The following is a 13893-nucleotide window of genomic DNA, read 5'->3' on the forward strand; positions in this document are numbered from 1 at the left end:
TTGGGTGCCAATTGTCAGGGTAAAACTTCCTTTTCCCTGTTATTTCACACCGAATAACCACCTTTGTATGTTGAAATCTGAGGGCATGCGTGGAAAAAGTACACCAGTTAGACAAGTTGGTACACATCTTCCCTCAGTTAAGTAGGAAGTAAGAACTGAACTTTTTATTGAACAAAGAAAGAAACACAATTTCCTCCCTAGAGATGTGGGACGTGCTTAAGCCCCATTGGCTCTATTCAGCTGTAAGTTCTTCTGTACACTCCTCTTGCATTCCAGGGGCGGTGTCTCCATAGGCGTGCCCCTGATACAGGTTCCATCTTGTGTCATTTACAAATCCTTGTGGAATATACTGATATAAAGCAATAATGTTTTTTCAAACAATATACATGGTAAAGATCCCTGACATCTGTGGAATTTGCTATGTCTCTAGCTATGCCATTGATTGATTTGCCTAAACCTGTCCCGGTAGTGGGTATCGACTCCACCCCACTTGCTAATGGTTATTTTATGCTGCATACCCCTGTTTTTGAACTCATTGTTGGCTCCATGCATTTGGAGCAGTGCTCTGTACTGGTGATGCAGGGATTATCGTCCGATTTGGTTTTAGTCCTTCCCTGGTTGCAGATGCATAATCCCACGCTTAACTGGAATACTGGGGATCTTACCAAATGGGGTAATGAATGCATGACGTCATGTTTTTCTGTTAATTTTATTTCTCTCCCTGAGGAGGTGAACACTCTACCTGAGTTTATTCAGGACTTCGCTGATGTTTTTTCTAAAAAGGCCTCCGAAGTGTTACCTCCTCATAGAGAATACGATTGTGCAATCGATTTGGTACCAGGAGCTAATCTCCCTAAGGGTAGGATATTTAATCTCTCTTGTCCCGAACGTGAAGCCATGAGAGAGTATATTCAGGAATGCCTGGCCAAGGGTTACATTCGCCCCTCTACGTCTCCTGTGGGTGCTGGCTTCTTTTTCATAGGGAAGAAGGATGGTGGTCTTAGGCCGTGCATCGATTACCAAAACTTGAATAAGGTCACTGTAAGGAACCAGTATCCCCTTCCTTTGATTCCTGATCTCTTCAATCAGGTTCAGGGGGCCCAATTGTTCTCTAAGTTTGATCTTCGGGGGGCTTATAACCTTATCCGCATCAGAGAGGGGGATGAGTGGAAGACTGCGTTTAACACGCCCGAAGGTCATTTCGAATACCTCGTCATGCCCTTTGGGTTGTGTAATGCTCCCGCAGTCTTCCAGAATTTAATAAATGAGATTTTGAGAGACTACCTGGGGGTATTTCTTGTAGTGTACCTTGATGACATACTTGTGTTTTCCAAGGACTGGTCCTCCCACATTGGGCATGTCAGGAAGGTGATCCAGGCCCTTCGGGAAAACAAACGCTAAAACCGAAAGATGTGTGTTTGGGGTGCAGGAGATACCATTTTTGGGTCAAATCCTCACTCCTCATGAATTCCGCATGGACCCTGCCAAGGTTCAGGCTGTGGCTGAATGGGTCCAACCTGCCCCCCTGAAAGCGTTACAGTGCTTCCTGGGGTTTGCTAATTATTACAGGAGATTTATTGCTAACTTCTCGGTCATCGCTAAGCCTCTTACGGATCTTACTCGCAAAGGTGCTGATCTCCTCCACTGGCCTCCGGAGGCGGTCCAGGCTTTTGAGGTCCTTAAGAAGTGCTTTATCTCGGCCCCAGTGCTGATTCAGCCTAACCAAATGGAGCCATTCATCGTGGAGGTTGACGCCTCCGAGGTGGGAGTGGGTGCTGTCTTGTCCCAGGGTACCAGGTCCCTCACCCATCTCCGTCCCTGTGCCTACTTCTCCAGGAAGTTCTCGCCCACTGAGAGTAACTATGACATTGGCAACCGCGAACTCTTAGCAATTAAATGGGCATTTGAAGAGTGGCGCCACTTCCTGGAGGGGGCTAGGCACCAGGTAACGGTCCTTACCGACCACAAGAATCTGGTTTTCCTAGAATCTGCCCGGAGGCTAAACCCGAGACAAGCTCGATGAGCATTGTTTTTTACTAGATAAACTTTTTGGTCACCTATAGGGCTGGGTCTAAAAATATTAAAGCTGATGCACTGTCGCGTAGCTTCATGGCCAGCCCTCCTTCGGAGGAAGATCCTGCTTATGTTTTGCCCCCAGGAATAATCATTTCCTCTGTTGATTCTGACTTAGTCTCCGAAATTGCAGCCGATCAAGATTCAGCTTCCGGGAGCCTTCCTGAGAACGAGCTGTTTGTTCCCCTGCAATTCCGGCTAAGGGTACTCAGGGAAAATCATGACTGCACTATCTGGGCATCCAGGCATCCTGGGTACCAAGCACCTCATTGCCAGAAACTATTGGTGGCCTGGGTTGCCTAAAGACGTTAAGGCCTACGTCGCCGCTTGTGAAATTTGTGCTAGGTCCAAGACTCCCAGGTCCTAACCAGCGGGCTTACTATGTTCTTTGCCCATTCCCCAGAGACCTTGGACCCATATCTCCATGGATTTTATCACCGATCTGCCTCCATCTCAAGGCAAGTCGGTGGTGTGGGTTGTAGTTTATTTAAGGTGTTTTATCTCTGACTGTCAATATGATTGGGTCTCCCTCATTTCCCTCGCCGAATTTTCCCTTAATAACCGGGTCAGTAACTCGTCAGGGGTCTCCCCCTTTTTCTGTAATTTTGGGTTTAATCCACGGTTCTCCGTTTCACCTGGTGGTTCCAACAATCCCGTGGTAGATGTCGTTCATCGGGAACTGTGCACAGTCTGGGCCCAGGTTCAGAAGAACCTAGAGGCGTCCCAGAGCATACAAAAGACACAGGCAGATAGAAGACGTTCTGCTAACCCCTTGTTTGTGGTCGGGGATCTGGTGTGGCTGTCTTCAAAAAATGTGTGCCTTAAAGTCCCGTCCAAAAATTAGCTCCCCGGTATATAGGGCCGTACAAGGTCATTGAGGTCCTTAACTCTGTCTCCTTCCGACTGGAGTTACCCCCGTCTTTTCGAATTCACAACTTGTTTCATGCCTCCCTCCTGAAACGCTGCTCCCCGTCCTTGGCTACCTTGAGGAAACCTCCTGTCCCTGTTCTCACCCCTGAAGGGGTAGAATTCGAGGTGGCCAAGATTGTGGACAGCAGGATGGTCCAAGGCTCCCTCCAGTACCTGGTCCATTGGAGAGGATACGGGCCTGAGGAGAGGACTTGGGTAACCGTCCGGGATGTTCACGCTGGGGTATTGCTCAGGAGGTTCCATCTTCGGTTCCCCAATAAGCCAGGTCCACCTAGAAAGGCTCCAGTGGCCCCTCATAAAAGGGGGGGGGGTACTGTAAAGGATCTGCCAGACACAGCTTCTGTGTCGACGCCCGTGGTTAATCAGTCTGCACCTGCTCCTAGGTCTGATAGAGTGACTCGATCTGCTACCACTCAGGCTGGTAGGCTCAGGAGTGGGAGAACCTATCACAGCCTGGCCAGACGGTTCTAGCTCCCGCTCTCGGTCTATTTATACCTTCATTTCCTGCTTGTCTTTGCCTGTGATTCTATCCTGTTGCCTTGCTCTGCTGCTCCTGCTATTATTATTGACCTTGCTTCATTTTGTCCCTGGCTTGACTGACTACGTTCCTGCGCTGCATTTGGTACCTTGTTCACTCCTGGTTTGACTCGGCTCTTTCTCTACGCCTGTTGCTCACGGTGTTGCCGTGGGCAACTGCCCCATTTCGCTTAGCTTCTGTGTACCCTTGTCTGTTTGTCTGTCGTGCACATTTTGAGCATAGGGACCGTCGCCCAGTTGTACGCCATCGCCTAGGACGGGCCGTACAAGTAGGCAGGGACTGAGTGGTGGGTAGATTAGGGCTCACCTGTCTGTCTCCCTACCCCGTTATTACAATGCGGTAATACATGACCTGACAATATTTCCAAATGTATGTTTTTTTTCAGATGCAGCAAAATCTATAAAATCAACTTTTAAAACGGTGCATACTATATGCTAATTACTCATTAAAGGGTAATGTGGTGGTGCCGCTATCCTGAAGAGTCACATAGTACTGAGCTTTGTTCTGGTGCTGTGTTTATGTACTGATCTTGGTTCTGGTATTTTATATATGTACTGACCTTGATTCTGGTATTGTATATATGTACTGAGGTTGATTCTGGTGCTGTATATATGTACTGAGGTTGTTTCTGTTGCTGTATATATGTATTGAGCTTGGCTCTCGTGCCGTAAATATGTATCAGCTTGGTTCTAGTGCTGTATTTATGTAGTAGAGCTTGGTTCTGGGGCAGTAGAGCTTTGTTGTGGTACTGTATATATGTATTGAGCTCAGCTCTCGTGTTGTATATATGCATGAGCTTTGTTCTGGCGCTGTATTTATGTACTGAGCTTGGTTCTGGTGTTGTATTTATGTACTGAGCTTGGTTTTGGTGCTGTATATATGTACTGAGCTTGGTTCTGGAGCCGCATATGTCAGAGCTTGGTTCTGGAGCTGTAATTATATAGGATATATTTATAAGAACAGATTTGAAGGGCAGATAAAAATTCCCATTCAATTCATTGTATATTTAATTGGAACCCGTCTGGTAGTATTAACCCCTTGAACTGCCACCATGCAGTAATACATGACCTGACAATATTTCAAAATGTATGTTGTTTTCAGACGCAGCAAAATCTATAAAATCAACTTTTAAAACGGCGCACACTATATGCTAATTACTCATTAAAGGGTCATGGGGCGGTGCCGCTAAACTGAAGAGTCACATAGTCCTGCCTCCTCACCCACCTTTCCATGGTTGATTGACATCCCCGTGGCTGAAACAACTTTCTCGGATGTGCCATTGCCTTGTACTACTTGGGGGGGCTGTGTGGCACTATATACAAGGGGAGCTGTGTGGCACCTTACACAAGGAGGAGCTGTGTGGCACTATACACATGGGGAAGCTGTGTGGCACTATATACAAGGGGCTGTGTGGCACTACTAAGGGGAAGCTGTGTGGCAATATATACTAGTGGGGCTTTATGGCACTATTTACAGGGGGGGGTTGTGGCTCTATCTACAGGGGGCTGTGTGTGGTGCAATCTACAGGGGTCTGTGTGTGGCACTATACAAGGAGATGTATGGCGCTATATACAGTGGGGCTTTATGGCGATATCCACAGGGGTGCTGTATGGCACTATCTACCAGGGGGAGGTGGGGGCGCTATCTACAAGTGGGGTGTGACACTGTCTACAGGCAGGGCTGTATAGAACTGTCTACAGGGGGCTGTATGGCACAATCTACAGGGGGCACTATCTATAAATGGGGCTGCGTGTGGCACCTGGGGTGGCCACAGTCAAGAGTTTGCTATGGGGCCCAGTCTTTCCTAGTTATGCCCCCGCTGGGTGCCCCACCACTGGGTCCCCCCACCATTCAATAGAACAGGGGTCCCAACCCCTGTTTCTCATCACTGCACGATGGCAGTGAGGAGGACTTTCAATGTCTATGGGCCAGATGGAGACAGCCTAGTACAGCGCTCAGCGCACATGCTTGACCTTCGTTCAATTCAAAATCCTTCTCACTGTGATCGTGCAGTAAAGAGGAACAGTGTCTCAGCACCCTATTCTAGTGATTGGCGGGGTTCCGGTGGTGGGGCCCCCAGCGATCATAAATTTATTACCTGAAATGATGATAAATGTTCTTAGTGGGAAAACCCCTTTAAAATTCTATATATTTGATGTATTTTCTGTTATGTTTGATGACCTTTATTTAATAAAAACTGGCTTTATTAAAAAATAATTGTGATAATTCTATATTTTTAATGTGCACAGGGGCGTATTGGCCATGTACTTTACCGGGAATTTTCCAGGTGGGCCGGCCGCTCCACTGCTCAGGGGCCGCTCTCCTTTACAGTCCTGCATACATCTGTGTATGTGGGCACTTAACTGTGATATAAAGAAATCCCACCACAAACACAGATGTATGCAGGAGCCTCCGTCCACTGTCTGCTGGTAACAGGTGACTGCACTGGTCCACTCCCGGGCCAGCACAGACCCCAGTCAGAATGCCGCCACAAGACCTCCTGTCTCCACCTAACGGTGAGTCACGTCAGGCAGAGCGGAAATTGGTAGCGGTAGACTACCTCTCTCCGCTCTGGCAGCAGTGTAGCACTTAGTACAAGGGGAGTGGGATTGTGTGGCACTATGTACAAGGTGGAGTGGGGTTGTGTGCCACTAAGTACAAAGGGGGGCAGTGTTCCACTAAGTACTGGGGGGGGCAGTGTGGCATTAAGTACAAGGAGGGGTGTGGCACAAAGTACATGGGAGTGCTGTGCGCAATATCTACAAGGCGGGGCTGTGTGTGGCGCTATCCACACGGGGGCTGTGTGTGGAGCTATCTACAGGGGGGCTGTATGTGGAGCTATTTACAAGAGGTGTGTGTGTGGCACTATCTACGGGGGGCTGTGTTGCGCTATCTACAGGGGAGGCTGTGTGTGGCGCTATCTACAGGGGGGCTGTGTGTGGAGCTATCTACAAGGGGTGTGTGGCACTATCTACAGGGGGATATGTGGCCTTATATACAAGTGAGGGGCTGTGTGTGGCACTATCTACAAGAGGGCTGTGTGTGGCGCTATCTACAAGGGGGCTGTGTGGCGCTGTCTACAAGGGGGCTGTGTTGCGCTATCTACAAGGGGGCTGTGTGTGGCACTATCTACAAGGGGGGGCTGTGTGTGGCGCTATCTACAGGGGGCTGTGTGTGCCGCTATCTACAAGGGGGGGCTGTGTGTGGTGATACCTACAAGGGGGCTGTGTGTGGCGCTATCTACAGGGGGCTATGTGTGGCGCTGTCAACAAGGGGGGGCTGTATGTGGCGCTATCTACAAGGGGGGCTGTGTGTGGCGCTATCTACAAGGGGGTTGTGTGTGGCGCTATCTACAAGGGGGCTGTGTGTGGCGCTATCTACAAGGGCACCCACCATTATTACCCTGGCACCCACCTCCACCAGGAGTGCCGGGAAGAACCGGGTACAATCCAGTACCTGACCATCTGTAGTGATGTTCGAGCACTGGGGTGGCCGCATGCTGGTATTATTAGGCTGGGAAAGGACAGAAACCGTGGCCCTTCCCACCCTGGTAATGCTAGTCTGCTGCTGCTATGTTGTATTTGGTTGGTAATAAAAAATGGGGGGGACCCCAAGTCATTTATAAAAAAAAAAAGGAAGGGCCACGGTTTTGCCCATCCCAGCCTGCGGCCGCCCCAGTGCCCGGCTATCGCTACAGGTGGTCGGGTGCTGGATCGTACCCGGCTCTTCCCAGTACCCCTGGTGGCGGTGGGTACCGGGGTAGTAATGGAGGTTAGTGGTTGCCTTTTCACCGGCTAACATTAAGCCCCAGCTTTACTAATGGATACTGTCAATCATCCAGCAGCCATTACTAAGACGGTAGTAATAAAGTTTAAAAAAACACGTTGAAAAAATATATTTTATTGAAATAAAAAACCCACACAACCCTCATTTTGAAAAAAAAAATGCCATCATTGAAGTAGTCCTCAAATCCGAAGTAGTCCAACAACCCAACCTGTAACACATAAAAAAGCAAAGCAATTATTACAGTTACTGTTTCCTAGGTCCAGCACTTGAGCCACAATGTCAGCGATCTACACACTAAAAGTGCCCAGGGCAACATAAACTAAATACAGCCCTGATTTCACCTTCAGTCTCCTCCCTGGCCCCCTACTTAATCTCTGTCTCCTTCTATGCCTCTCTCCCCCTCCTCCCAGAGCCCCTGCCACCATCTGTGTCCCCCACCACAAATAAAGTTTCAAAATCCTCTTCAGTGTCCTCTGCACCCCATGAGACCTCCCTGCCACTTTCTGTTCCCCATAGTACCTTTACCACTTGCTGCCGGGCATTTTACTGGGCAATATAGTGCAGCATGCTGCTCTATTTTGGTCACGATTTTTTTTCCCTGCAGTTGGAGCTTATAAGGCTTCTTTCACACCATGGTATTTATATTAGTTTACTGTATGTGGCGGGAAAAGCTCCTGACACATACGATAAATGGATCCATAAACCCAACGAAGGCTAAAAAAGTTTTCTTTTTTTGCTGCATGGAATAGCTTTAAAGGCTGCACCATACCATGCATATGTATGTGTTGTTGTTTTTTTAACATGGGGGCCTATGGGGGACGGATAGCAGAGACATCCGTTTTGTAAACTGTTTAATGCATCTCCTGGGAGCTTTCTTAGGACACACATTATATTGATAGAAATACGGTGGTGTGAAAGCCGACTAAGACTGTCCAATGCAAATGTGAACACAGGCCAATGCTGACAATGATAATAAGGGTATGTTCACACGGAGTCTTTTCAGGCGTATTTCGGGGCGTTTACACCTCAAAAAACACCTTAAAAACGGAAGCAGAACGCCTACAAACATCTCCCCATTGATTTCAATGGGAAATACAGCGTTCTGTTCCGATGGGGCGTTTTTTACACCTCGTTTTCAAAAAACGGAATGTAAAAAGACACCTGCGAAAAAGAAGTGCATGCCACTCCTTGGGACGTTTTTGGAGCCATTTTTTCATCGACTATAGAAAAACAGCTCCAACAACAGCCGTAAAAAAGGCAGCGAAAATCGCTTAATAAAAATCTGAAAATCAGGAACTGTTTTCCCTTGAAAACAGCTCTGTATTTTCAGACGTTTTTGATTATGTGTGTGCACATACCCTAAGGCTGCATTATAAGCTCTATGACCAATGTGGCTACAGCTAATGGTTTGGTGACTCCGCCTATTTGTGCTGGCCCCACCCACAACATGGGGCCACTTTTAGATTTTTTCCAGGGCCACTTTAAGCTCCCAATCTGCCCCTGATGTGCATGTTTAATTATTTTTTTTAACAAATTATTTTATTAAACAACAATTCGTTTTACATATTATTTTTTCATTATAATGCATTGTAATACCTATGTATTTCATTGAAATACTGCCTGCGCATATAAAATGCACAGGCAGCTGTTAGGGCTTTGTTGGGCCCAGGGCTCTACATCCACACACTGCAGAATTTCTCTCCCGATTTTTCAGTGCAGCATTTTCGCAACTGAAAATTACATGCTGCAGATTGAGAATCCGCACCGCAGGTTCATTTCAGCACGTTTTCTGCTTTTTTCCCCCCACAAATCTCATGTTTAAAGTGTAGCTAAACGTTTGACAAACTTCTGACATGTCACAGTGACATGTCAGAAGTTTGGATTGGTGGGCGTCTTAGCACTGAGACCTCCACCAATCGCTAGAACAAAGCAGCTGAAGCGCTCGTGTGAGCGCTCAGCCGCTTCGTAACTGTTCGGCTTTTTTCGGAAATTAATATATCGTAGTACGGACTCAATAGAAAGTCTATGAGCCCGTACTCTGATACATCGGCTTTCCGAAAAAAGCCGAACAGACACGAAGCAGCTGAACGAGATCACACTGTGCTGAGTACAAATGGACATGAATGGGGAGAAGTGTATGACGCTGATTTGTCACTGATTGGTCAGTCATAAACTTCTCTCCACAACGCCCACTGGGTAAAAAGGTAAAAAAACGCCCAGTTGTCTATTAAGAAAGTCATTAGCATAAATCTAAAATAGCGCATTACTTGCGAAAAAATGATCGTTTTTCAAAATAAAAACCACTGCTGTTATCAACATTACAGCGCCGATCAGATTATGTAGGAGATAGGGCATTTATAATCTGGTGACAGAACCTCTTTAACCCCTTCCCTCTTTAGCCACTTTTGACCTTCCTGACAGAGCCTCATTTTTCAAATCTAACATGTTTCACTTTATGTGGTAATAACGTCAGAATGATTTCACCTATCCAAGCGATTCTGAGATTGTTTTCTCGTGACACATTGGACTCTATGTTACTGGCAAAATTTGCTCGATACATTCAGTATTTAAATGTGAAAAACACCAAAATTTGGCGAAAAATTAGCATTTTTCTAAATTTAAATGTATCTGCTTGTAAGACTGATAGTAATACCACACAAAATAGTCACTAATTAACATCCCCCATATGTCTACATTAGATTGGCATAGTTTTTTGAACATCCTTTTATTTTTCTAGGACGTTACAAGGCTTAGAACTTTAGCAGCAATTTCTCATATTTTCAAGAAAATGTCAAAAGGCTATTTTTACAGGGGCCAGTTCAGTTGTGAAGCGGCTTTTAGGGCCTTATATTTTAGAAACCTCCAAAAAGTCACCCCATTTAAAAAACTTCACCCTCAAAGTATTCAAAACAGCATTTAGTACGTTTCTTAACCCTTTAGACGTTTCACAGGAATTAAACCAAAGTAGAGGTGAAGTTTACAAATTTCATTTTTTGTTGTTGCAAAAATTAATTTTTAATCCATTTCTTTTGTAACATAGAAGGTTTTGCCAGAGAAATGCAACTCAATATTTATTGCCCAGGTTCTGCAGTTTTAGGTAATATCCTACATGTGGCCCTAGTGTGGTAATGGACTGAAGCACCGGCCGGATTTTGGGGCCTTCTTTTTATTAGAATATATTTTAGGCACCATGTCAGGTTTGAAGTGCTCTTGCGGTGCCAAAACAGTGGAAATCCCCCAAAAGTGACCCCATTTGGAAAACTACACCCCTTAAGGAAATTATCTAGGGGTATAGTGAGCATTTTGACTCTACAGGTTTATTGCAGAAATTATTGGAAGCAGGCCGTGACTAAAGGAGAAAAAGCACTGCAAAATTTGTAAAACAATTTCTCCCGAGTAAAACAGTACCCCACATGTGGTCATAAACAGCTGTTTGGACACACGGCAGGGCTTAGAAGGGAAAGAGCGCCATTTGGCTTTTGGAGGTCAAATTTAGCAGGAATGGTTGTCAGAGGCCATGTCGCATTTGCAAAGCCCCTGAGGGACCAAAACAGTGAAAACGCCCAAAATGTGACTCCATTTAGGAAACTACACCCCTTGAGGAATTCATCTATGGGTGTAGTGATCATTTTGACTCCACAGGTGTTTCATAGAATTTATTAGAATTGGGCAGTGAAAATAAAAACAATCCTTTTTCTTCAATAAGACAAAGCTAAAGCTAAAGAATTTTTCATTTTCTCAACAAATAAAGGAAAAAAAGAACCCCAATATTTGTAAAGCAACTTCTCTGGAGTATGGAAATACCCCATATGTGGTCATAAACTGCTGTTTGGGCACATGGCACGGATCAGTAGAGAAGGAGCGGCTTTTGGAGCACAGATTTTGCTGGGTTGGTTTCTTGACACCATGTCGCTTTTGCAAAGCCCCTAAGATACCAGTACAGTGGAAACTACCCAAAAGGGACTCCATTTGTGATACTACACTCCTTGAGGAATTAATCTAGGGGTGTAGTGAGCATTTTGACCCCACAGGTGTTTCATAGATTTTATTTGAATTCGGCAGTGAAAATAAAAATGTCATTTTTTTTCCAATCAGACGTAGATTTAGCACAAAATTTTCCATTTTCTCAAAATATAATGCAGAAGAAGAACCCCAACATTTGTTAAGCATTTTTTCCCGAGTACGGCAATACCCCATATGTGGTTATAAACTCATTTTTGGGCACACGGCAGGGCTCAGAAGGGAAGGAGAGCCATTTGGTTTTCGGAGTACAGATTTTGCTGGATTGGTTTCTGGTCGCTATGCCAATACAGTGGAAACCCCCCAAAAGTGACCCCATTTTGGAAACTACACCTCTCAAGGTATTCACCTAGGAGTGTAGTGAACATGTTAACCCCGCAGGTGTTTTGCATAAATTAGTGTGCACTCGATATTGCAGAGTGAAAATGGGAGTTTTTCCATAGATATGCAAATATGTGGTGCCCAGCTTGTGTCACCATAACAAGACCGCTCTCTAATTATTAATCTGTGTTTCCCGGTTTTAGAATCACCCTACATGTGGCCCTAATCTTTTGCCTGGTCATTTGACAGGGATCAGGAGTGAGAGAATACCATGCGAAATTGAGGCCTAATTTGGCGATTTACAAAGTATTGGTTCACAATTGCAGAGGCTCTGATGTGAAATAATAAAAAGAAACCCCTGAGAAGTGACCCCATTTTGGAAACTACACCCGTCAAGGCATTTATTAAGGGGTATAGTGAGCATTTTCACCCACAGATCTTTTCCATAAATGAATGCACAGCGGATGGTGCAAAGTAAAAATTAAAATTTTTCCCCAGATATGCCAATTCAGTGGCAAGTATGTCGTGCCCAGCTTATGCCACTGTAGACATACACCAAAAATTGTTAAAAGGGTTCTCCCGGGTATGGCGGTGCCATATATGTGGAAGGAAACTGCTGTTTGGGCACAGAGTAGGGTTCAGAAGGGAAGGAGCACCATTTGGCTTTTGAAGCGTAGATTTTACTTGGTAGTAGATTTGTTTGAGTATTGCTGGTGTTTCCGTTTATAATGTGGGGGCATATGTAAGCTGGGCAGAGTACATCAGGGGCATAGTCAGGTGGTATAATGATGGGGTAAACAGTAAAATGATCCATAGATATTTGTTACGCTGTGACACAATCCTTTCTGCACAAGCCAGTGTCGCACTGATAAACGGTGTCTTTACTTATCCCCCTTTTGGTCCATACTCCGCACCTTTGCAGTTTGGGGAATTTTGCTGGGAAGTGTTGTCCTGGTATAATATGGGCACCCTCGCATCTAGCAGATATGTTTGGGCCCTCCCCTTCCTGGTTCCCTAATTTTAGGGCCCTGATAAATCGCCTCTTGAAACAGACAAAATGTTCCTCTCTGATCTGCACAACTGCATATTTTCTATTTCTTGACTTATTGGAGCCTTAACTAATTTTATTTTTTTCATAGACATAGTGGTATGAAGGCTGTTTTTTTGCGGGACGAGCTGTAGTTATTATTGGTACCATTTTGGGGTACATGCAACTTTTTGATCACTTTTTATCTTGGCAAGATGACCAAAAAACAGCAATACTGGCATAGTTTTTTTTTTATACTGAGTTCACCATGCGTTATAAATTACATGTTACCTTTATTCTGCGGGTCAGTACGATTCCGGCGATACCTAATTTATAGAACTTTTTTATGTTTTACAACTTTTTGCACAATAAAATTACTTTTGTAAAAAGAATGTATTTTTTCTGTCGCCATGTTGTGAGAAGCATTATTTTTTCGTCGACGGAGCTGTATGAGGGCTTGTTTTTTGCGAGACGAGCTATAGTTTTTATAGGCACCATTTTTGGATACATGCGACTTTTTGATCACTTTTTATTTGAATTTTTGTAGGGCAAAGTGACCAAAAACCAGAAATTATGGCATTATTTTCTACTTTTTTTTTTATGCTGTTCACCACGTGGAATAAATAACATAATATTTTTATAGTTTAGGCCATTACGGTCACGGTGATACCAAATATGTATGGTTTATTTATTTTTTCAATAATAAAGGACTTGATAAGGGAAAAAGGGCGATTGTGTTTTATTTTATTACGTAAAACTTTTTTTTTTTTACAACTTTTTTTTTCACTTTACTTTAGTCCCACTAGGGGACTTGAAGGTCCAACTGTCAGATTTTTTTTCTAATACATTGCACTACCTACATAGTGCAATGTATTAATGTCAGTCATTCACTGACAGAAAGCCGATTAGGCTTCGCCACCGAGCAGGGCCTAATCGGCTTCTGTAATGGCAAACAGGAGGCCATTGTTAGGTCTCCTGGTGTCATAATAGCAGTCGTGCGATTGCAGAGCACAGCTGCCGATCTGCTGACAACCACAAAGATGCAGCGATCACTGCATCTGGGGGGTTAATGGCAGGGATCGGAGCTAGCGCTGGTTCCTGCTGTTACAGGTGGATGTCAGCTGTACCATACAGCTGATATCCACCGCTGATGACGCTGGCTCATCTCCTGAGCCGACGCCATCATTGCTGGGGTGTC

The sequence above is a fragment of the Rhinoderma darwinii genome, chromosome 9, assembly GCF_050947455.1.
Source record: "Rhinoderma darwinii isolate aRhiDar2 chromosome 9, aRhiDar2.hap1, whole genome shotgun sequence".
Classification (NCBI taxonomy): domain Eukaryota; kingdom Metazoa; phylum Chordata; class Amphibia; order Anura; family Rhinodermatidae; genus Rhinoderma; species Rhinoderma darwinii.